The sequence below is a fragment of the Corvus brachyrhynchos genome, unplaced genomic scaffold (assembly GCF_000691975.1).
Source record: "Corvus brachyrhynchos isolate BGI_N302 unplaced genomic scaffold, ASM69197v1 scaffold229, whole genome shotgun sequence".
Taxonomy (NCBI): Eukaryota; Metazoa; Chordata; class Aves; order Passeriformes; family Corvidae; genus Corvus; species Corvus brachyrhynchos.
In genome coordinates this window covers 1,884,427-1,907,819 of record NW_008240042.1, presented here as the reverse complement: position 1 = coordinate 1,907,819, position 23,393 = coordinate 1,884,427, and the positions used below count along the sequence as shown (strand labels likewise).

The window sequence follows — 23,393 nt, the reverse complement described above, 5'->3', positions numbered from 1 at the left end:
GGGAAATTCCGTTAGAACAGTTTGCCACAAACTCCCTGACACACCAGGAAAACTGTATCAGCAGCAAAGATACAGCTTTGAGCGACGTCAACAGCAAATCTGTGAGATGGCTGAAATGGAGGAAGGACATCATCTATCTGCTAATTAATTTATAATGTACTCTTCCTTGCTCTTCACAAATATCATTATCATTTAATAAATGCAGAAGCTGTAGCTAAACAACATGGGGATGTTTATCCGGAATATTATCTTAATAATAACAATAATAACAATAATGTTAATAACAATTATGATGATAATAAAAACAATAATAATAATAGCAATAACAAGGATAAGCAGTAATATCATATTCTCACATTTAGTATTATTTAACTTTTATTAATAGCTTAACTACACGATTCCCTGAATTTTAAAATGTATTTATCAAATTCATTGACACAAATGTAAATAATACTTGTCTCAAGGGCCCCTAATGTGGTAATTCTTCCAATCACTCAGTACAGATGCTAACAATAAAATTTGAATGGATTAGTACATCACTACAAAACTCTACAAGGCTTTTTCAAACGCTGTTTCCACTTTGATTTCATTGTGCGATTGATAAAACATTGCTATCTGTACAGCACATCTCCTTTGAAATCCAACAAAAATAACGCTGTAGTTTTGGTAAGCTACTTTTGAAGTTCACTTAGATTAGTAATATTACAAGTTAACACCGCATGTTTATTTATATTTCTATGCTGCCAGGGAAGTACATTTAAATATTGCCTCAGAAACAGCTTACAATATGCAGTGCCTGCTGCAAACCAAACTCATTTTCAGAGAGAGCATTGATGTGGCAGACTGGAAACCACAAAACCACATTCGTTATTACTTATCACTCCTGCTTTCCCAACCCTCTGTATAAACCAATAGGTAAAATTCTTCAGAAAAGCTACAAAAAACTGGCATTTCTCTTTAACAGGAATATTGGTTGTCAGATGTTACAATAGTCTAACATTTCTAGTAAGAGCAGGGATGAACTCTGGCACTCTGTATAGCACAATCTTTAAATGAAGGTCCTAATCCCACAGTCTGTTTCAGGCAGGCAGAATCACGCAACTGCACTGAGACCCATTAATTTAATTAGAACTATTCATACACTTAAATTTAAAAATGTGTTTAATTACATGCTGAATTAAGCCCAGACTGGGGTAAACTATGCCTCAAATCCAACAGCAACTTGTGCTTTCCCAAGTAAATTCACATTGTTGTTATAAAAATACATTTCACATGGAGAAAGAATATTCTAGCCCATCTCCCAGAGCAAGGCCAAACAGTTCTGGCGGTACAAAGACTGACACTGCTCCCTGCGAAAAGTAAAGTATTTAACAAACATTGGCTGGAAAGTTTAATGGGCTTCCATGTGGCCTCTACGGCTGGATTTTCAAGTTTTTTCAGTACCTAAAAATGCATATATAGGGAATAAAAAAGTCTAAATGGGCTAGATACTCAACCACGCATAAGCCCATCCACTCTGCTTATATACCTTAAAAAAATTTGACCACGACTGTTGTCATCTGCAGGTGTCTGGGTATCTTGAAAATCTAGATCCTAAGAATCCATCCTTGGATACGAATGTGATAAAGACTGTTGCTGTAGTAACACAAAGGTAAAGACCTGCCTAAAGTGTGAAAACAACATAATCCTAAAAACATTAACAGATATAGGATAGCATTAAGTTCATCGTTCTTTTTTCATTAATTCTGATAGAGACCTACACGAAGAATGATTTGTTTAATCACACCTTAATAGAAATAAAGTTAGCACTGGCCCCTGAAAACTTAGTTTCTAATTGGCATTTTAAAAGTAACTAATGGATACTTACTAATGCCTGGACAGAAGAGGGAACTGTCCTACCTGAGATGAGCTCATCAGACAAGCCCAGTAAAATAAATCTGTGTGCAGAACTCATCATCTGCTCTTCCATCAACACTGGGCTCCTGCTGCATCTTGGGCTCTTGGAACAGGAACACGCTGGGACAGAAAGACCCATTCTCATTTGTAGGTTTTGGTTTTGGTTTGTAGATTTAGGAATGGCAACTAATTCCCTCGGATTCCCATGGATGGAGCTGCTCCATCCACAAAGAGTTGACTTGTGCAACCAATATACCCTAGGGGATTATTTAACTTCTTGCTTTGGTATAGCTCTCTGTATTCTATTACGAATGCATATCTTTGCTGGCTCCAGAACATGCCAGGGAAGTAATCTGACTTGCAGGTGAGTGAGATCACAACATCTCTGGAAGCTCCCCCTCTGGCGCATCAGCTGGGAGGCTCCTACCGAATGTGGCGTGGCTGCTGCTAACACATTAAATGCAGGAAAACTTTTGGTGGCTTGATGTTCTGTGTTCCCTACAGCTGCTAAGCTAGAGACATAGAGTGTAATGAATTACCACATCCAGATATTAAATGCAAGGAAATAAAGGATACTAATATCATATATAGTATTAGTAACGGGGTTTCAAGAGTACTACTCTGAACATACATTTTCCAGCATTTGCAATGATGCTACTTCTTTGTCTAAACAGAAGAGAACTAATCTAAAAGTCAACAACTCAAACTACTGCAACACAGCCTCCTTCTCATTATTATTAATCTAATATATTACTGTATAACCCAGAATTAAGATATGACAAACAAACTTTCATAAAATTACTTTATTAATCAACCATTTGTTCTATTATCTCCTTTAAGCACTGAAAATAAATTTAGGAATGTGATTTTTGTATCCAAAACTAGGCCTTTATCCCTGAGGCCTGTGCTTCACAAACTGACAAGGGGGCTGTTAAGTGTTTTCTCCCCCATCTGCTATTAAAGGCAGTGGTATTATGTTCTGCCACTAAACCACAAATGTAATTATGAGGTGGAATTTTGTGGCCCAGTTCCAACATTTAAACACATAGTTAACAATGCTTAAGGAAATGCAACTAACCCCCACCTAACCTCCCCCCTGCCCCTCCCCACCAAGCCTACAAAAACAAACGAACTTTACTAGCGGTTCTACATCGCATCCCATGGGATTAGACACAGGAAACAGCATGAAAAATTAAAATACTCCTGTATTTATACTCCATTTTGAAAACCACATTAGAAATACTAGCCAGAAAACCAGCAGTATCTGTATGCCTACATACATGTGGGGACCAAATGACATGAAAACATTACACTGGGTTGGTATTTTATCTCTGTGGTTTTTTTGTAAGTGAAGTATTTAATACAGCCCTGAAACACAATAAATGTCTTTCTACATCTTTATATTGCGGAGTAAGTTTTAAGAGGAGCTCTTAAGAAGCCAATCCTCCCAAAAATGTGTGTCTACTTCAAAAGGTTAAAATACAAGTAACTAATAAGCTTACTTATGGGTTCGTTGTATTTTGAAAACTGACCTCCAGTTTTTTCCCCCAATGAGTTTAGATATGACCTAACAGCTGGGGCTCAGACTCTGGCCAAAGGCTGCTCTTATTTTGCCAGCAAGTTCTCATATGGAAGCATATTGATCTTTTGTGTCTTTCATCACAGTCAGTAAGTAAGAGCAAATATGACTTGGAAGAGACAAGACTTGGCTACATGGCAAAACCTGAACTCAAAACAAAACAATATACCCTAAAACATCTCACATATAACCCAAGAATGTTGGTTGGTTCTTCATTTTTTAAAAATATTTATTTCAACTTTAGCTTTTGCCATGAAAAATTAATTCAGTCTCCAAGTATATCCTAAGCTCCCTCTGCTACACGAAGGAAAACAAAAAAAAGAATTTGGATTCCGTTAAAAAGCTTTTACCGAAGTGATAAGGAGCAAAGCTGCATTTTTATTCAGATGAGGCTCAAGATTAACTTTCAGTTATTTTTTTGTCATATCAAAGGGTATCTTTATTATATAAAGAGCATTACGAACTAATATTTTATCCATCATGTCATTAACCCTTATGTGATGTTCTTTTCTTGGTAAAAACTTTCGTAGCTCCTACATTACCTGTTAAACACTTTTAACAGAAAATGTTATATTTGCAACTGCAGTACAATGACTCAGATAGTATGTTTTCGTCTTTTTTGGTAAAAGAGTGATGTTTCGCAAGTGGCGAATGCAAATATTTTCTTAGTTTACCCAAATAGCAATATTTCCTACCATTTTGACTGTGTGCTTTCTTTATGCATTTGCATTTTATCCTTTTAAATATAATATTCAGTGGAATAAAGAATAGGTATTACAAACTACACAAATGCATTCCATTAGAAAGATCAACATTTTGGTAAATACTGTGAACTTTTTCTTTTAAAACTCATTTGACCTTCTACTGAAATCAAAACAGTGCAAATGCTACTTGAAAGTTTTAAAATATCTTTTACATACACAGCAGTATCACATCATATATCCTCCCTTTACTTGGCAAATACAACTGTTTATTCACTACTCTTAAATGCATTACTGTTTTATATCATTTTAAGTTTTATATCATTTGAAATGTGTCTTTTATTTATGAAATTATCTATATTACTATAAAATATATATATTAATATATAAGGACACACATAACATAAGCAAACAAAGTGACACCTAGGAGCACTCAAAATATTTTATTTTTTTGTTATTTCAAGACAAAATTCAGCTCCTAATTGATCCCTGTAAAAGAAATAAGAAGCAAATTTGTGAAGTATAATAAACTGATGAATAAAGTCAAAGTCCCTTAAGGTAAGGAATAAAACTTCCATTTGTGGGGGATATCACTATTATAATAGAAGCACCATTATTCTCCATTGAGATTTGTATCTGAATTCAACATAGCAAACCTAAAAACACTTCTAAGGAACTTTCAATGACCTATAAGAGAACAAAATCCAGGAGCAAATACAAATCCTTGGAAAATAAATAAGATAGAATAGTATATTTTAATAGTCTCAAACTCTATGTTATTTAACGTAAGGTGCAGTTAAGCTTTATTTCTACTGGCTATTACCAGGCTCAGATATTTTTTAGCATTTCAGTGCTCCTTCTCTGCATTGGCAAATCTTTCTTGACTAAGCTGAGTTACAGACTAATGTAAGCAGAATATTTGGATAATTAAATGGCAAATGGCCTTTATAAATATTTGAAAAAATAATTTTCCCCCATAAAATCATGAAAATTATTTTATTATATCGAGTGTATATTAATATGGAGCAGACAGGGAATTGTGGAAAAACTTCCATTTTGCTCTGCAAAAGAAGACCTCCCCTCTCACAGGCCCTCTCTGTTGACAACACCAACCTCCCTCACGCAGGCCGGTCAGCTTTCTCCTCTAGCCAGAAACAGAAAATGCAAAGGGAAAGACCTTTCAAGCAACCAAGCCCAGTTCTCTCCTACTAGAGGTAACTCTGTCCTGCCATCTCTTTTATAAAATCTGATAAAAGACCACTGTCAAAATTATAAAGCTTTCTGTTCCTCTGTCTATCAAAGGGGTACATTAAAACCTCATCAGCTACAAGCCAAGAGGCAAACTTTTGCACTTTCATTATGCCATCATCATTCCTACCCCCGGTACTGAGATCTAGGAAGAGAAATCACAATTCTTCATCCAAGAGCTGAATAATTGCCTTATGGCTGGTTCCTGGGTCCAATGCACTGACTACATTACGTGAGATTAGGCCTCTCACACCGTTTAATTTTCATATAATTGTAAATAATTACAGAAACGTAATCAGTCAGAAGCACAAGCAGTGTAAGGAGAGAATTACTCCACCCTTGCATCTCTCAATTAATTGGGAGTATGTCTAGGTGGTGGGTGACTACAAAGGGCAGGCTAAACTCATCTGCTAATTTAGCTAAAACAAATACAAGTAGCTTACGTGTAAGGAGGTAAAAACAGGCAACGTGTTATATCCCAAAATATCAGCACTTGGTTTCCAGTGAAGTAGCGAAGCAGTACTGAGGATGTAGCCCCTGATATGGACCAACAACTCAATTCTCAAAGAATGTTTCCATGTTCTGTAGCCCAACTCTTCTAACACCTTAAACAACCGACCTTAAACCATGTCATCCTCTCCTCAGTCAGTTCTAAAAGCAACATGGACTGCCACCAGACTTGTCACTTGATAACAGCAAGGCTATTTGCACGCTCCCTTAAGGTGTTTTCAATGGTCATTTTTAGAAAGAGCAGCAAAATTAGAGAAGTCCAGTCCCATTACAAATGTCACACAGCCACGTTTGTAGAGCATGCCACAAACAAAGCAAGCTGTAACACACAATCAGTAGAGGCATTGTTCCTGAATATTACAATTTCTGAACTAATGCAAGGGCAAAATTACTTGGAAGCTAACATCCCTCTTTATATTGGCGCCTTTTGGAAGTTTGTATTTTATCAGTGTTTAAAGTTTCCAAGTGCCATATGCTACTGAAATTATTTACTGATTATAAAAAGCCACCCTACTGCTCTTCCAAACCTCTGTATGGATGAAGTCTGCATAGCCAGAAAGTGGTTTGCAATCGAATTTTTCCATCACTAGCCAGAAAGGAGAGAAAGACAAACTTTACAAAGTGTATTTGCTAGCACATCTGAATCTGCTTCACATCTTGAGTGAAGGAGCTTTGTGTGGAAACAAATTTGGCACTTAGTTTTCAAGGAGCAACAGCAGAATTCAAGACTCAGTTCATTAGTACATGACAGAGATGCAAAAATGAAGCTCTGCTGGTTGTAGATACCAAATAGAGCGAGATGCCAACCTGACAGTCACATTATCAAAGCTCTAACAAGAAAAAACAACAGTACGAGAACAGCATCCTACACAGACTAGGCTGTGACTGAGCAAAACCCCTCTGGAGGTAGGATGCCAAACCCCACTGCTGAAAAGATGACAGCACTTCAGAATTAAAAAAGAAGGGAAGATATTTGCTCTCTTCTTCGTTATCTGTGCATTGAGAACAGAAACAAAGGCACCTGCAAATTACCCTCTGGCAGCACCCCCCAGCTTCTATGGATTACAGATGCAGACCACAGCAGCTGCACTGTGAACTTGGGTGCCTCAGTCAAAAATCCACCCGTGGGATGAATACAGACCTTTAATATACCTAAAAATCTACATACTACATGCAGAGTTAAATCAATTTGATCCAGCCAACTCCAGAAAAATAAACATGAACAAAAAAGCCCCCACAAGTACCTGAAAACTCCGGTTTTATAAGCATTCACTCCACAAATCTGTGTGCTGTGGCTCTCACCCAAGGAGGAATGTCAGTGTTTTGCAGCAATGATGAAAAGCAATGTCACACAAGATCCTCCTTTACTAAAATACTACTTTCATGAAACATGCCATATAGCAGTTTTAGTGCACTGAGAGGGTCTGCATAATCAGATTTAAACTCTGCTCAGAAGCAAACCTTTTTTTTCCCCTCATCAAACACTATGCCTGGCCTTCACTGCTCAAGAATTCTCTAAAGCTATGGAGGGATCAAGGAAGGTATCAGTACAGTAGAAATCAGAGAACCAACCCACCTTAAAATGGTACAAGAAAATTCTTTCAAATAATAAAAAGTCCCATTTGATTCATTACTAAATTCACCCCATGCTTAATATGAAAAATTTTGAAGTACCAAGAAATATTCTATGTAAGTGAGTATTCATTATGAGCAGTGATTAGCAAAAAAAATTCAGAGAGTCTGGCGGGCTGAAAGATGAGATCATCAGCTCGAGTCCTTCAGCTCATTATCTCAGCCATTGGCCAAACCATTACATCACAACTGGAAATATATACCATTCATAATATAAAGGAGTCACACTTGAGGTTACTTGAAAACAACAGAAGACAGAAAAGCAACAGCTCTGTGGACCATATACTCACTGCTGAGTTACAACTATGGGACAACTGTAAAAAAAAAATATCCCACAGCGACTTGAATATCCCAGCCACGGCAGACCCATGTGCAGTATTAACAATATATTAAGGCAGAAGAGCAATACTGTCTTCAGCACAGCATGACAGCCAACACCAACCAGATCATGCCAAGGACCAGGCACAATCTCCTTTTGCTTTCCTAATGAAATGTGCAAGTAATTAACCATTGACACTGACACAGTGCAGAAATTACCTATTAACTAAACAAAAATTAAAATGTTCAATTAATTTCTGAGACTTCAAATAGCTGTGCGCGTCTGCAAGCACCTCCTGCAGGACCAGCACTTCTCTTGTCTAGGCTGATGAGTACATTCATGCCTCATGCCCCCTGCACAAACACCCTCCTCACAGGTATCTGCCAACATCCTTGGTCTGCAACCTGCAACTTCAGTTTCTTCAGTTGCTGCCTCTTGTGTCCAATCCTCACAGATTCAAGTGGTTTTGGTGACGTTAACCTTAGTTCTTGCACAGCCTCTGAACTTGGAAGATTTCAGCCTCAAAGCCAGTCTTCAGCTGATCCTCTGCCTCACTCTTCAGCTCTAAGTTTGTCACAAATCTCTCTGCTTTCAGGTTCTTCAGCCCTGTCAGCTGTTAGTGACAAGCAATACAACTCAAATTCCTATCATGTGGATCCCCAACAGGCCTTCTCTAAATGAGCTAGCTGAAAACAGAACCAAAAATGTGCTTCACACCCATTTATTTTCCCTCCCTCCCTTTTTGTCCATACCTGTTGCTTTAACACACAGGGCACATTAAGGGGTTTCCTATCCTGCTTTCCTGCAGTGTATGATCTCTAACTTATTAGCATAGTTTGAAATGACCTTGTGTATAATAGAGCAGCACATTTTTACCTGGTCCCCTTGACAAAGCTTCACAGTTATCTCTAAGCAACGTGCTGTCTCCCCAAAGATAATTTCGACCTCTCTCAAGACACGCCCACACCCTTGTCTGCCAGGGAATTCACAGTATCCACCCTTTCTTCAACCTTCAGGTCTCCTTGGAGAGTCGTTCATAATCCAAACACCTTTATTCTCCTCTTCGCTCTCCCTTGCTTACAAGGAAGTTTCTTACAGAGAATCTCAGCAAAGTCACTAAATATTACTGGAAACAAAACCAAGCATGTTAACCTTGGGGTGGGACTCAGAAGTCTGCAAGTTCCATCAGCTTCATACACAAAATACAGCAAATCACTTAAACTTCTCGTGCTTGAATTCTAAACCAAAAAAATTTATTTTCCCCACAACTTCCCAGAAGCATCATTAGGATAAAAATCATCACGTTTTTCCAGACTCTTGGCTCTTAATGTAGGTCACAAAGTACATAAACAAGAATTGATTATGAAAGGCAGGAAGTTAAAACAGTCTATATGTGGCCAATATTGCTACTGAAACCTAAACTTCTCCATTTCCTGCCATTGTGACTTTAATTATGAAATCATAAAGTTGCACTAAGATAACTGACATGTTTAGTTTCCTAGCTGTCTTTAGGGGAAATGTTAAAGAGAATTAAAACCAAACAAAAACAACAAAACCACTCCCAAAAGCCAAACAAGCACAACCACCAAAAAAAACCAAAAAAACCAAAAAAAAAACAAGAATTGATTATGAAAGGCAGGAAGTTAAAACAGTCTATATGTGGCCAATATTGCTACTGAAACCTAAACTTCTCCATTTCCTGCCATTGTGACTTTAATTATGAAATCATAAAGTTGCACTAAGATAACTGACATGTTTAGTTTCCTAGCTGTCTTTAGGGGAAATGTTAAAGAGAATTAAAACCAAACAAAAACAACAAAACCACTCCCAAAAGCCAAACAAGCACAACCACCAAAAAAAACCAAAAAAACCAAAAAAAAAACAAAAAAAAAAAAAAAACAAACCCCAAACAACCCACTCAAAATAAACAGCAATGAATAACAAAAAATGCCCAAACAACTCAGAAGTTTATCAAGTTCCTCTGCCTCACCACTGCATCACTGAAGGAAGTTCACTCATGGACTTGAGTTTTGCATTGGTCCCTTCTTGCTGCCTGGGGTTAAGGAGAACAGGAAGCTGATGGACTGTCCCAAAGGAGAAAAGTCTGTCCCTTCTGTCTTTGGATAATCTATTTCTGTCTGAAAAGAAACCCTGGCACAGATCTGCCTATAAATCTACTTAGAGCTAAAAAGGCTGAAGAAGAAACAGAACTAAACCAAATCAAACCAAAAAAGCCACTAACAACAAAACTAAAAGATGTTTTCCCTCTGTGCTTGCTACGGAAGAAGCTAGGTAGATGATCCCCTGACTGGAGTAGGTTTTTTTGCCTATGGGTTGAGAATCAGCCTGAAATGTATGCATCAGTGATAGAGGTCAGCAGAGAAATGTGGGCAAAAGGAATGGTAACAGATCACAAGTGTGAGATGGTGCTCCCTCAACTTTTGCAGGAACTCACGTACACACAGCTGAGCTATTACTGCTCATGGTAATCTTATTCAGACCCATCTCTGTACCAGAGAAGTGTGAGATAGCAAACACATTGCCAATCTCCTAACAGGCCTCTCAGGAGGAATCGGAAAACCACAAAACTATTAATTTGACATACGCATTGAGCAAATTGATAGGAACTGTTACAAAGAACAGAGAGCTAGGTATCACATGCTGGGGAAGAGTCCACATGGCATTTGAACAATTGCCTCACAAATCCATTAGCATTGCTAGAGAATCGTTTGTTGTATGTGAGGACAAACATGACCGGATCAATCCAGTCGTTTGATCTCCAAACAAATACATAATTTGGTAAAAGATGGGAATGAAAAGATGGTAATAAACATTCAGTTTCTCTATGAAAACAGGTCGCTACCAGTGTTCCACAGGAGTTTTGTAGGACAGCTGCATAAATGGGTTGGGAAAGAGGGAAGAATGGTGTGCGGGGAGAGTACCCTACTGATACCAAGTTGCTCACAGCAGTACAAACGGAGACTTACTGAGAGAACTGCAACTGATCTTACATAGCAAAGGACTAAATTGTACAATGGAAGACAAAGCTCAGAGTTGGCAGGTATAAAGAATTGTAGGGAATGGTGGGGAGGATGGGTGGGGAGGAAAACAACTCCAACCCTATGAATACAGCACGGGCTCTGGGTGAGCTGTCACCACCACAGGGAAGGATCTTGCGTTCAACAGAGACATATATAAAAAAATGACGATTTAGTTTCAGCAGCAGTCAAAAGAAAAAGCAAACACTGTTAAAAATTATGGGAAACGTAGACCACCACAGAATACACCCTCAAGCCAGCACACTGCACACTGAATAAGTTATCTAGCTTGCATGCAGTCCTCCAGTCTCAGAAAGACTCAAAGAACAAGGGAAGGCAGAGAGAAGAACAAGGATGATCAAAGGTATGAAATGGGTTCTGATCAAGGAACTAAACAGACATGGATTTTCCAGCCTGGAACACAAACAATCAAGGTAGTATCAAAGAGATCCGTGATAAATGGAACACCATAAAGGCAGTGGAAAAGGAATCATTTGTCTCTTACAAGATAAGAACAAAGGAGCATCAAATGAAATTATCAGGTAGCAAATTCGAAATAAACAAAAAATGGTACTTCTTAACACGTACATTATTCTACCTTAGGACTCACTGCACATGATATTGTGGATGATAAAAATGCACATGGTTTTACAAACAATAAGACAAACTAATGGAAGAAAAATCTATCACGGGCTATTAAACCAAAGATACCATCTCTGCTTCAGGAAGTTTGTGAGATGCAGATTGCTGAAAGCTGGGAAAATACATTGGGAAAGCACTACTACGTGCTTGCACTTTTACTGTCTTCCCTAGGCACCTGCTGTTAGTCTCCAGCCGGGACAGGGACAGTGACAGCAGTCAGGCTGTGACAACAGCCGTAGCACAGCTCCGCAGGGGTTGAGCTCAAGGACAAATGTCCACACTTCGATGGGATGGTTTCACTTTCAGCTAGAATCAGACTGGTCCTGCTGACTGAATGGGTATTCCCAGGTGGAAACATCTTCTGGTTTAGCGGCACCCAAAATGAAACCTGCCCGCGCGCTCGGAGCTGTGCGGCAACGCACGCACGTCGACAGGAAGCGAGGACAATAAGCGGACTTGCTTCAGAAGAACACTCCTAACCCACACCAAAATGCTCATGCACATACACCTGTGCCCCACGAAACACACCCTTGCCCTGCAAGCCCGACCACTTCCCTGAACCAGTGACCCCCTCCTGCATCCAGCAGCTGCCCTTCAGGACGTGCCATGCCCCAAAGGGTGACCGAGGCTGAGCCGGGTCTTACTACAGGATTGGTCCTGAAGCATCTTCTCAATTACATCCCACTCTGCTCAGTGCTCTCTGGGTACAGCTACAGAGTTAGGCCTTTAGGCATAAAGCTATGGACATGAGGAAACTTTCACCTGTACACTTCTAAGGAATTTTTACTTGGGTTATCTTTCATGCAACAAACAGCTACTTTTTACCTTGCAAATATACATATATGTTGATCTGTGATGACCAGTATACCAGCTTTTAACCATCTCTACACTAAAAAAAACACAACTGGTACCTTTGTTATAATGAGAAACCTATAATTATATTCATACTTTGAAAATTATTAAAGACACAGCTCTAAGCCTTCTTTCAAGAAGGCAACTAGTATATAATTCCACATGATAAATGCCAAAGAAGGTTATAGACTTGCAAAATATATTTTAATATTAGAAACTTTATTGAAATTTTCTCATCACAACAACTTGGTTCTTACAAAGTAGTTAAATATAGCATGACATTGCATTTATCTTCATGCAAAACACTATTTTAAGGTTATGATATTGCCTTTACTACAAAGGCACCTTTTAAGTAAGATGAGAAGTTGATTTTCCAGTTTACAGACAGATCTAATATTTACCTGAAGTATATTCTCCGAGAAAGAGCAATACACTTTAAAAACAAACAAACCTTCAAAATGTGTCTGATCTTGACTTCTGTTACTTAATTTTGCATTTGCCTAATCACACAAAGTGGAAAATATCAACTTAGTATTAAATGGAATGTCTTCACATGTACAAAAAGCCTTTTGATTGATCTTGAATTCCTGATTCTACCAACTTAATCTTTTGTATAAACCTCTTCCAAAGGAGACTACTGCTTCCGTAAACAAAAGGTTATAGGATCATTTTTGAAGAACAGTGATACTTTTGACCTTGACACAAAGTATACAATTGATGGGAAAAGTCACTAAAGAAACTTCCACCATTAACATGACTGAGCTGAACCTTCATCTGCAACCTAATTAAAAAGAAAGGTTCCCACCCCAAAAAGCCTTGTGCAAGGTGCTTGTCATGAAGAAGAATTACAGAGTTCTGCGTAAGAGGGCCCAAGGGCATTCAAAATTACTGGAAAAAAAAAATTCCTTCTTCAGAACTAACAGAATCTTCTCTTCAGAAAGCCAAAGAAAAACTGTTAAGGCATTTTAAAGATGTGTAAGTACATATCAGTCTTGTTTTATTTACACTGGACTTGGGAAAGCAAGAGAGAGAAATACAATCTTTTTTTCTTCTCTTGGTCTGTCTTGCACAGACTAAAATAAAATCAATTGCCCTGTGGAAAAGCCTTGTAAAGAAAACTGATAAATCCTATTTATTTACCTATTTTTTCATCATGTAGAGCAACACAAGATCAGGTATTCTTGTCACAGTGCCAGATGGTAAAAGAACCATAACAGTCACTGTTCTTCAACCCCAGGGACCACAGTCACTGTACAAAAGATGAAATGATACTTAACAGTTCACAAAATTATTTGACCCTTTTATTATCTCAGTTGAACAGCATTAAATTCCATCAACAGGCATCCACAGCCAAAAAATTATGTGCTTATTCTTCCTAAGCAATGTACAAGGAGAATGGAAACTTCAGAGTAAGACCACCCCCCCCAAAACTGTCGAGCTAATTGGAAAACTTTTTACATTTGCTCTAAGAAAAAAAAAAAAAAAAAATGCTGGGAACAGGTCTTAAATCCTTCCCACACCTGGGAATTAAAGGTTATCTTAGCAGTACATCCTTTCACTTAGGGTTCACATTTCATCCAATAGCTAATGCATGTCAAGTCTATGAAAGGTCTGTGAACACCTTAAAGCAATGGCAGTGGCTGGACCTCAGACCTCATTAATGGGCAGCAGGCATTACTGCAGAGCATCCATCTCTCAGAGACATTGATATTCCTTCCTCTGACCATTTTTTCAAAGAAACTAGAAAGGTCTCCTGTGTATTTGTTTAGAATCCAATTACACAGGCATGATGATATATTAGGAAAAAAATCTTTACTCAGAGTATGGTGAAGCCTGGCACAGGCTGCATAGAGAGCTGTGGATGCCCCATACCTGGCAGTGTTCATGGCCAGGTTGGATGGGGCTTTGAGCAACCTGGTCAGTGAATGGTCCTCTGCCCATGGCAGAGGACTAGATGATCTTTAAGGTTGCCTCCAACCCAGACCATTCTATGACTCTATGATTGAGCAATCCCCCCCCCAAAAAAACCCTGCAGTCACAGCTGAAACAGGGATTTTCACACCAAAAGACTCAGACCAAGTCACTTCTAGTCATTGTCATCTGGAATTTGGCAAGGAGGCAACCTGCTGGTCTAAACTAGCAGGTCTCATTTTTCTTCTTGTACAGGCAAATCCTACTTGCGCCTCACCTAAAAATCCTATTTTGTTTACTTTTTTTCCCCAAGCTAGGCCCAGACTCTTCCAACTTTTCCAGTGACATTTCAGCAGACCTCCATTTAGGATCTGAAGGATGGTAAAACATTTTCTGTTCTTCACTTTGAACACGCCCCAGCTGAAGGCGGCTCACGTACAACAGGTACGCAATGCTCACGCAGTATCAGTGTGCCACAGATGAGACATTTTATGCAGATATTTAAATAAGGCCACACCTGTAATAAAGATAATAACTGACTACCATCCCTGGCATCAAGGTGTTGCAAAGTGAACTTCACATCAAAGAAAAGAGCCTTTAAGTTATTTAAAGATTTTGAAGTGTTGTGACAAGATGCCGCTCGTTTGCGTAGGGAAATTTCTGCACTGCAGACAAACATCAACAAACTTTGATAGATTTCCTTTGCCTATGTGTCTGCCAACATTTATTTTTTTAATAGATTTTGTGGTTGTCCTCCAGAAGTTGAAATGTTATTTTGCACTAAGCACACCAAAACATTTTTTTATGAACATTATTACCGCAAGAATAAAACTTCTGTTTCTGTGTGAAAGTTTGTTAGAAAGGGTTTCACAACCATATGATATAAGGAAACTGAATTAATTGTATTTTTGAATTTTCCATTGCCAGATGGGACGTTACTCAAGACTAGCATAATGATTCAAATACCAGCAGTAGGTCCAGCCACCTAGAATTAAGAAGATGGCACCGTGGGTAGAGAGAACAGTTTCCCTCAAAATGGCTCTAATGAAGATGAATTTGCTCAAACTAAAACAAATTCTTCACAGCCACAGAAGGATTTGCTGAGACACCAGGTCACAGGAGGCTAATGGCACTGCGACACACCTACTAAATCTTCTCTCTGCAAGCTTAATGCAATAAAGAAAATCCCTTTGTGGCTGATACTGCCGCGGGTGCCACAGCGGAGACCAGGCGGCCACGGAGGTCGCGAGGCTGCAAGTGTCACTCTGCCCAGCAGCTCCCAGCTCTGGAGAGGGAGTGAGGAGCTGGCCAGGACTGGGCTTGTTCTGAGCCCTGTTCAAGAGGAGAAAATCAAGAGTGACCTGGCAAAGGAATGAGTGAATACAGCGAGTGGTATATGGGCTCATCGGAGGGCTAAAACAGGGAGCAGCTTATGCCGTGACCTGCTGAGAGACGATCAGTGGGACATTCTTCCTCCGGTTTAAGGAGCTGGGGAAAAAAACATGGACAAACATGAAGTTACTGAAGCGAAGGAGGAAGACACACTCTCTCCTCCCCCTCAAATTTATTCTCTTGGTTTTACTTGGACAAATCCGAAACAGTCTTGTTAGGACGAGAGAGAGAGCGAGAGGCAAGCAGCTTATTTTTGTCCAGGAGCGGCAGACATTTAAATTACCAGTCTTGCTACCGATTTTGGACACTAGCCATGGCTGGGGATTTTACCCGTAATTCTCACTGACATTAATTCACAGACTGGCTCCCTGACCAGAAAAGGTCTTGCTCTGGCCTGACCCATAACAAGGAACCTGGAGTGGATGGTTCGTCTGACTCATGGTAATTGCCTTACCGGCATTTTGGATAAAAGACAGTTTCTGAGGTATCAAGTCTTAAGTACAGACACAGGATCTGCAATCTCCTGGCACATGCTGCAACAGCCAAGGAAAATTGTTACTGTAAGAACTGAGTATGTCAGTAGGAAGCAAGTGATAAAACTATTTTCTGTTTCTTCCAAATATATAGCTAAAGGAGCACAAAACCCGAGCTTTGAGATCCGCAAGAGAACTGTCCGAACATGGCAAGAGTAACTCTGAAATGCTACTGCAGTGCACTGTTTTTAATTAAATAAACCCACTGTAATAGTTATATCAAGCACTTATTCCTGCATTTTAAAAATATATACAGAAATCTGCTAGTTATTGAAGATAATCTGCTCACAGTTTCAAAGGAGAATCACATATTAGTAGACTCTTCTCAAGTCACACGGCCACGTAACTCCAACTCTGTGCAGACACTTCTTTATTTTCCCTCAATGTGGATAACAAAATAGGGATGAACTAATGCTACTTACACTTAAAATAAACAACCACATTTATAAAAAATAAAGACTGCAAAACACAAGTGAAAGTAGAGTTGTTACCTACTTATTTCTCCCTTTGAGGTCCGGGATCCTCGACAACTGAATTTGTATTTTCCCTGTAGCTTGCTACACTGAAAAGGCAGCAAAACTGAAACTGTATTCAAGATAATTATGCATCTTATCCAACACCCCTAAAATAGTAACAAGTTTGTGATAGTTCTACCTGTCATTTTGCAAGAAAACTTTCCTGCATATCTTGAACAAGCTCAAGATATATATTCAAAAGAAAAATGAGAATGGGGGAAGATTTCTGATGGCTATAATTGAAATGGTTATTTTCCGATCCGTGCTTTTGCAGGAGACAGTTGGGGTTTTTTACTAATTGCTTAGAAAAGTTGCTCTCATTCCTTTGGATCATCTCTCAAATTTAATCATCTTTAAATAGTTTATTTACTCATTAATTTTTGTGGCAAGATACCTGCACAAATGTCCACAAAAATGTGCCTTTTCCTTTTATATTCAAAGAGATTTACTTCAGAAATCCAGACTTGTCCAGCAGAGTCTGGAAAAAAAAAATTCTTTCTAGCTAAAGGAAGGAAGGAACCAAAGGAAGGAAACTTGTAAACTACTAAATTTCCTGAATAAATATTTCTTGTGTCCCCCATTTGGGCATTGCAGATTGGAAACTAAGCCTCTGCCTCTGGGACAGGACACTCCGAACTTTCGAGTTAATGCAGTTTTTCAATCATTCTTTAACATGAATCATTAATGTGAATACTTATGCTGAACCCATTAAATGCTACTGCTTTGTCCTACAAACATTCATTAATTTATCTATAACATACTGCCATCTGGTAAAGGAATAGGATTATCTCCACTTTACAGATGAAGAACTAAGAGGGGAAAAAAACAAACAAACAAAAGAAAACCCCCAAAATAACTAATGACTTGAGCCAGTTATTTCAAGAAATCTGGCAGATCAAATCCAGATTTCTTCAGTCACAGTCCACTGCTTTTAAAGCAGAACTATTCCTTATCACTTTCAGAAACCTTAACTTCCAATTAGCCAAGAAGTATAAAAGAAACAAAACATGAATCCACGTTTTCTTTAATAAAGCTGTACATACGTGACCTATACGGTAGGTTCATCAAGTCAGCAGCAGATATACATTGATATTATTGAATTTTTAATATGTTTTGAGCAAGATTGACCTCCGAATGAACCACAGTATGCTTTGGGATTTAAAACAATCTGTTGTAGGCTAATTTTTCACATTAGCTCTGTATTTAACAGCAACAGTAATTTTTAAATTCAATTTGGCCTCCTGCATCATGCACACAGAAATACATTTCTCTCAAGATAAATCATTCAAATGTGCACTATATCAATACCAACATCATTTTTTTTGCTTGGGGATAATTTTGCCAATAATTTAGCAACACAATCATGAGAAAAGCAGCAACACCAATTCCCTTTCTAGCGTGAAAGCAAAGTAGCTTGCAAGGCATGCCTTGGATTTGAGAAGCAGCAGAAGGAACTCCACACCCCTCTACCACTTTTAAATATAACAGCAAAACAAAAAACTCAGCAGCTATTTCAGGAAGCTTAGTTGTTCAAATAAGAAAATACTTACAAGCAGAGGCTGGGGGCACACTCTACAAAAAAGCCTTTTCTAGAGACAGAGTACTCATTATTAACACAAGTTTTGAAGAAAATCGGGAGGAAGTACATCTAAGGATCAAATCAGAAGCAGTCTTGCAGATTATTTTAAACTATGCATGATGGATGCATTCTGCTCTGTCCTCATTTCAAACTGCACAGACTTTTCCCTGTGATAATCTATTCCAGATGAAGCAACTGATATTTCCAGTTTCAACCAAAGAGAAATGGAAAAAAGGGGGCAAATCCTGCCCCCCCGAACAGATAACTCTTTGCTATTTAATGATTAATCAGTATGAAACCTTCACTCAACATTTAACTTTCTCTTATTTACTGAGCTCTTTAATACAGAAGGGAAAGTGAATAAAAGGAAGAACAGCAATTCTTGATTTCTTGCCAGTTTACAGTATTAAAAAAAGAATCTGCGCCACGGGTTGGCAGGCAGCCACACTTACAGTAAGCTATCTTCTGTTTCACCCCGCAGGAAGGACAAAGGATTCAGTGTGGGGCTGCTGGGTTTCTCTCTGTCAAATGCACCCTTCAAAACAGATCCCAGGAATATTAAAAACTGCGTGCAATTAAGAGCGTTTTTCATGATCTTTCCCTCTTTTGGGGGATGTTTCTAAAAAACCTGGAGTGTCGTCGTAGAGAAGGCAGGGAAAGGAAACAGCAGTGCTACAGCCACAGCACTGACATTTTAACTTACTAAATCAAGTTACACCAGCAGAAGTATAAAGGTGCTGGGTTAAGCAGTTTGGTTCATATTTCTGTTTCCTCATGACACAAGTGCACATTACTGCTTCATGTCCTCTCCAGCTGCACAGCACCTGCTTCCAGAAGGGCTTCCACAGGATTGTGCCACAGGGAACCCCATCTTTTGAGGGCATATTCCTAAGGCTTCCTAGTACATGAAGGTAGCTGTTTGCCAGCAGTGGGGAAATCTGAAAGGAGTACTGACTTCTGGGGATAACTTTCTGAGTGCACTGCTCCATTCCACATGCATCATGCAATATCCCCACATCTTGGTCACTCAAAACCATCTGAGCCACTGGCAGGAGACAGGAAGGAAGGAGGAACAGAATGACGGGAGGAATTAAGGGCTGGGGAGAAAAGGAAAAACAGAGTAAAAAGCAGCAACAAGCAGGAATTAGAATAGGCTAGAGTTAATAGAAAGAGCCAAAAGGAAGTGAATGAAAGCATGACTGAAGAGGAAACAAGTCCTTAAAGGACAAAGAAAATCTCTACTCCGCATTATGAGGGAGAATGCATGTGTAAATACAGAGAATATGGATGGGAGTTAAGGATCAATGATTATAAATAAGCACAGCCCAAGTGCTCCTTCCACTATTGAAACAGAAATAAAAGGAGCACTGGTTCCACCTACAAGAAGTGAACATCCATGTGACCTGCCTTTGTTTTATTATGTAGCCTTGAAACTTTCTGTGAATTTCCAACTATTCCACTCCTACCCTACCTATATTATGTCTGGAGACATTCTAAACATCCCCATAAGCACCGGTACATTTTCAAAAAAAAATCCTGCTTTCAGAAAAATGTTATTTTCTTTTCTCCCAACTGCAGCATTTTTATCTGATTCTTGGGATTCCGTGCCTGATTCCCAAAAATTAAGTGGTTTGTTTTTTTACCTCTGAATTTAGTATTCAATCTTTAAACTTTGGTATCTTGGGCTCTCTAGTCTAAAAATGAATTTTCAGCTTAAACAGAAGAGAACGGAGGAAATTTTAGCTTACATAAAACAGACAGCTTTTGCCCCTCCTAGCTAAGAATGTAAAATTGCTCAGAGTACTGCAAGTCAGCAACAGCCTTGTTTAGATGACCTTTGCATCTTACTAAATGTCTCAGGTTAGATCCAGTTCTGAAAGATACCAGTAAAGGTTGCAAAGATATGAAAATCCCTGTCGGACGTGCATCTTGCTGTAACAAGCATTTGATTTTTGGCAAGTTCAGCATAAGTATTAACTTTCTTTTCACACCAAAAATCAGGGATACTGATAGTAAAAGTGCTTCGATACAGAGCTGACAATCCCATTTCTGTCCCCAACCTGCAGGTCACCGCTGGATGGTTTCAGGAAAACCACTTCCCATGTCTCCATTTCTGCATTCACAGAACTGGGGAGATTTCCTTTTGCTCCTTTGCTCTCGTGGACTTTCCAAAGCAGGTTTTATAGGACTCAGCCATCACTATTTTGTTTCCAGGGCTGGTTTTGCTTTCACAGACACAGTATCTACTACATATACATTAGAGCTGCTGCAGCTCCCCAGCAGCAAGAGCACCACATACAGTGTCAAACAAAGTGCAAATTTGGTTAGCATGGAAACAAAACTGAACCAGCTTCCACAGCAGCAAAAATACTTCTCCTGTACCAAATTCAAAGAGACAATTTTTGCTGGAAGTAGCATGCTTTTCAGAAGTTCCATAATGGTTGTGAAGCACAGCTTCCACAGAAGGTTGGTTTTCAGCTATCTAATCTTCATCTATGCCATAACCTACAGCACAAGTTTTGATGTGTTTGCCTGCTCTTTTTATCCCTGGAAGAATTAAGAAGAGTTACAGGCTTTAAAGAACAACTTACTCTCACAAATTAAATTGATATGTACAAAATTTTAGTTTAAAGATAGTAATTGGCAAAAAAAAAAAAAAAAAAAAAAAATCACCAAAGCTAGTTAATGCTTTCCTAATGTGCCACACAAATATTTTAATTTCAGGTACAAAATGCAGCAAGCGCTGGTGAATTTCATACCAACATACTCAAGGAACACAAAAAAACCAAAACCAAATTAAAAAAAAATCTTTAAGCATGAAAAGCATTCACTAATTTACTGATTCTTAAGCTTGATGGAAATGTTTCTGTATTTCAATTTTAAAAGAGATAATGAAGAGTAGGAGAGAAAGACAACTCAAGAGAAATTAAATTATAACTTCAAGATTAACACTTCCTACTTCAAAAAATATTTTAAACATAAATGAATCCTTTGATTAAAAGTTTTGATTACTCTTAAAAAAAAAAAGCCAAAAAACTCAAAACTTGCTTACATAAAGCTGAGAGCTTGCAAATACCAGCTCCAATTCTGCAAAACACATGAACTCCCACTGACTTCAAGGAATGCAGACTTAGATTCACTATTTGCAAAAATACATTAATTTCAGCATTGGAAATACTTAGCCTCCTTAATCTGATTCCCCTCCCCAACAATTACAGAGCAATTACATGAGATAAGAACACATTTCTCCGCACCATTTTACATATTTTGATAACCATGTCCAATTACAAATTTCCCTCACTGCTTAAATTTAAAAAAAAGTAAGTCTTGCAAAGATTTTTTTTCTTTTTTTAATTATTCTGACACAGTGCTGAAGTGTCTCCTCCAAGGAACAAAGGAATTCACCTGAGCTCTGATCCAAAACATACTAAAAGTTAACAGCCTACTTCCAGTTGACTTCAGCACGCCTCCCATCAGGCTGCCCGTGCCCGAGAACTGACCTGGGTACCTTTGAGAAAGGAACTGTACTTTAATCCATGGAAATGCACGAAATCCACGATTTTTTTGCTCTTGTTGGTCTTCTCAAGGTTTGAGACTCTTTGAAATGCCATCAGCTATAGCAACAGGTTCTTGTTTATACAAACAAATGACCTACAAAGTACACACTTAATCTTACCAGCATGCAATTTTGATTACCCTGCACCTCTCTCTCACCCGAGTCCTTTGTCAACTACATAAAAGTGAAACATTATTTTAAACAAACAAGAATGTTTCTGGTCTGTCAAATTTCAAGTTGTCAGTGTCCCCCTATGAAAGCAGGTTTTTACTTCTTAAAGAAATCCTACTTAAACTGTGCCTGAAACATGGAATCTTTTATTTGTATTTCTTGTATTCACAAAACTTTGTGGGGGAGAGGGGGAGAAAAAGAAGTTTTTTTTAATCTGGTAATCACTGTTTGCAGAATTCCATACAGGTAAAAATGCTACAATTAATTTAAAAAAAAAATACGAGCTGGAAAAAACTGGAAAAACTTATCTAACTATGCATCTTGCACATTATTGTATTAAACTTAAATAACTATGCATTATTATGTTAGAAAATTAGACAATTAGGCAATAATATGTATTTTGCTGTTATATAATAGTTGTAGTATTAGTCTATATAAATTATTATAAAACAGTAAGAAATGTTTTTGAAAATATTGACACTTCTAACTACCCTACTCATTATTTCAGTTAGATATTTTATGAAATGCCATTGATTTCACCCCAGGCAATGAATGAGCAAAAATGTTTGCATTTTTAGTTAAAAATGCTCACTAGGTTTTGTCCCTCATTTGCTCTGTCATGTGCATGTCTGTGTTGCACAGAGACTGCAGCAGCTATTCCAAAATATTTAAAAACTATTTAAAATCAATAGGTTATCACCATTTTAATGCAATAGCTTATTAATACCTGACTGACCCACTTTTTTTTTTCAGCATTAAAACCATAAATTCAATTATGTGCTCCTTTGCAACTGAAAGGTGAAACTCACATAGTAATCATGAAGGGTTGGATGATCATGCCTCTGGCAGCAAGCAGTGAGTGCAGAAGGGGGTAGCTGCAAAAACCTCTGGATTTGCTGCAAACCCTACTGCCTTCCCAGGAACCCCAGCCCCTGGCAGCCCTACTCTCTCTGCTGCCACCTGAATCTTGCTTCTTGCCAGAATCCATATGCAGAAGTAGAAAATAAGAAGGGGGGGAAAGGAAAAAAAAAAGAAAAAGAAAAAAGAAAACCAGCAGTGAAAGCATCAACTTCCAGCAACATTTTCAAAGCTTGGAGAGGAAGGATGCCAAGCAACAGGCCAGACACTTGGCTCTATAGCTGGCAGGGGGAACCTTGAAAACTGTTTGCAGCCGCTTATTGACACTAATCCTTGCTTCTCCTTTCTGCCTCATCAAAATTTTCAGAGCAGCATCTTCCTGGGCCTGCCACAGCTCCTTGCAGCTGCAGAGCTCGCAGGGGCTGCACAGCTCCCCTGGGCCAGCAGCCATACGTCGCCTT

General features: G+C 38.6%; 1 protein-coding gene and 1 long non-coding RNA gene across 2 annotated transcripts in view; both read right to left on the bottom strand.

Annotated features, from left to right (window-relative positions):
- Window positions 1–23,393, bottom strand: part of NR3C2 (nuclear receptor subfamily 3 group C member 2) — a 189,497-nt gene that overhangs the window by 135,219 nt on the left and 30,885 nt on the right. The gene's annotated exons all lie outside the window — the stretch shown is intronic.
- On the bottom strand, window positions 15,728–18,403 carry LOC108449104. The gene is made up of 3 exons (XR_001865223.1): window positions 18,319–18,403; window positions 16,749–16,815; window positions 15,728–15,816 (listed from the first exon to the last, which is right to left on the bottom strand). It is a non-coding gene; the product is annotated as an uncharacterized LOC108449104 (long non-coding RNA).